We start from the raw sequence: 2,756 nt of genomic DNA, 5'->3' as shown, positions 1-2,756 counted from the left end.
TTTTTTTTTTTGCAAAAAAGAGAAAAAAAATTTAGCAGTTTTTTCGACAGCAAACATAATCACCAGCTTCGGGGAATATAGCTCCTCCCTTGAATTTGCAAGTTTACTATTTCCTTCGATCTCCTCCTCTCGTGTTTTCGATGTAAACCGTTCGCCAAAGATTTCTGCGTCAACGGGGAAATCGCCCGCAGCTTCTGCCGGGTGAATGAAAAACGGGGTCAGCCTCTCGAACCGTTTCCTTTTCAATCCTCAAAGAGTTGGAGTCCGAGCTTCTTGGCTTCTCGCCTCCCTGCGCGCCGGCATTTTCCCTCGAGTTCTTCCATTTCAGGCGATACCACTTTTTTCTCTCTCTCTCTTTCTCATGGTCATTATCATCGAAGGAGAGCTCCGTTGTTAATGGTCTTTTCGAGGAGCTCCTCTCCAACTCCTCGGTCTTATCGTTGATTCGAGTCAACAAGAGTAGACAATTCCTCTTCTATTTCGATCGAACTTATACGATGCGATTACCCGTTACCCGTGACAAGTTTACATCTTCAACGATGGATCGCCAAATGGATCGTCACGGAATCTATCCAAGATAGATTCTCCCATTCTTATTTACACTCGATCACCCATCCTCATGGATGATTTCAGATTTCCACGCATCGATGATCTCCTCTCTCCTCGCGATGACCCAATCGATCCGCGGAGATTATCACTCGAAAGAAAATGACTAACTTCGATTACCCTTTCGTATCATGCTTCGTATTATCCTTTCGGATAATTTTAAATTAGAATATATATAATATAGTCGACGTTCGAAACTACCGCTCGAAATCGAGGTTATAAATTGCATTCGTAACCGGTCGGCAGGGCAGGGGATTCAGCAGAGGAAGAAAGATCATCGGATGGAAAGGAAGGGGAAAAGATGGATCCGTTTCCGTTCTCGTTCGCGAGATCGAGGCTTGCCCGCAGTTGATTCGCGCATTACGGATGAATTACGGTATTCACGGGCCGATTGCATCACGCGTGGGACGGCGTGTGATTATCGGTAGATGTCGGTTAGCTGCTACGATCGCGATCCTAGGATCCGTCTATTGTGACGAGGCGTGCGGAGGCTACGCTTCGTGAAAACGGGCTTAATTGCCTGTTAATCGTGATACCGCGCGATGAAAATGTCAGTGATTGCGGGTAATTATGGGTCACGGGGTTAGTTTATCGTCTTGTTCGTTGCATTGTGCATCGGGTAGAAAGTGGGAGAGGAGTAGGGGGGAGGGAGATGAGATTTAATACGACGTGGAAGAAGTGGGTTGACGAGTGGGTTACATAGAGTTATGAGAACGAACGGGCTAGATATACTTCTAACTTTGATTTCTTGTTTTTAAATCGATACTCCGGATCAACTTTCATTCGTAATCTCTTCGAACTCTCTTATATTTCCGAAATCTCTCATCTAAATTATAAAAAAAAAAAAAAACTATACGCGATATGCAATATTTCGATCCTCTGTATCGTTAATTCATGGCTCGCACGTCGCTTCTCCGGAGCGATAGCGATTACCAAACCAAATTAACGAGCGAGCGTCGATTTCTCGCTGCAAAATTATCTCCTGTCCAACTTAACAATTAACCATTAGCAAGTTTCGACGAAGTATCTTTTCTCGAATCGAGCGTTACTTCTTCTATCCCGGTTTTTTTTTTACGAGATCGATGTTTAACCAAGCGAGAAGATATCACGAGGCTGCGTCAAAGGATCCATCAAAAGTGAGGCGCACGGTTATTTGCCTTCGAAGAGCGCGGTCCCGCCGGTATTTCGAGAATCGTTTCGCCGGTTGATACGCGAATGAATGGGCCGCGTCGTCGCCTTTTAAGGCGCGCTCTTTCTCTCTCTGTCTCTCTCGTTTATACCGAGAGGGAAAAAGGAAAACGCCGACGTTCGTCGAATTAGCCGACTTTCGTCCCTTTGTGTCCCTCGATTCGAGGAAACGTCTTTGAAGGCGAGACGACGTCTCGTTATCGGTATCTCGGGGAAACGACAAACACCGTGTAATTCTAGAAAGACGAAAATGGCGAGAAATGTCAGAGTAATTTGAATATCGGTGGCAAGGCTTCTCGTCCGCGTCATCTCCTTTTTTTTATTGACTCGCGAGGTTGCCCGTGAATAATGAGCTCCGTCGATCGATGGAATATTCATCGGCGGCCGTGTTTCGTCTATCTTTAAACCGCCGCGTCCGCGATGAATTTCAATGTTATTTACGCCGAGACCGTGTCCGATCTACTCTTTGTCCAATATAATCCACAGTAGCAGAAACGTTTAAAACGTCTAATTCTTTTTCCGATCGGTCGAGAAATACGTCGTTATCTTTATCTTCATCGATCGAGCAACGTTGGAAGAATACGCAACTCGATGTGCAAGGAAATAAAATCGATATCGGTGGAAACGATCCCCTTTTCGAAATTTGAACCTTCTCAACCTTCAGCAGAGCACGTTTCCTTCCATTTCCATTAAAAAATAAATAAAACCACGATGATTAGAAATTAATTGTAACTAGAAACGACGCGGAAAAAAAAGAGGAATAATTACCTCTTGGTTTGGAGCGCGTGTAGTTTCTACAATGGCGTCTGGAAAAGAAGTAGTAAACAATCGTAATCTATTTAAAGAAACCGTGTGATTACACAACGGCTCGACTCGCGATTGTTCATATCTTGGAACGTTGCATAGGAGATACGATGCAAACTATCGTGTATATCCCACTCCCTCGGAACACTGTCTGTCGA

General features: G+C 44.6%; 1 protein-coding gene across 10 annotated transcripts in view; it reads left to right on the top strand.

Annotated features, from left to right (window-relative positions):
* Positions 1-2,756, top strand: part of LOC102678731 (inner centromere protein-like) — a 148,650-nt gene that overhangs the window by 80,453 nt on the left and 65,441 nt on the right. The gene's annotated exons all lie outside the window — the stretch shown is intronic.

This window comes from Apis dorsata, unplaced genomic scaffold (assembly GCF_000469605.1).
Source record: "Apis dorsata unplaced genomic scaffold, Apis dorsata 1.3 scaffold_683, whole genome shotgun sequence".
Lineage (NCBI taxonomy): Eukaryota > Metazoa > Arthropoda > Insecta > Hymenoptera > Apidae > Apis > Apis dorsata.
The sequence above is the reverse complement of the archived record's forward strand: the minus strand, read 5'-3'. Positions and strand labels throughout refer to the sequence as shown.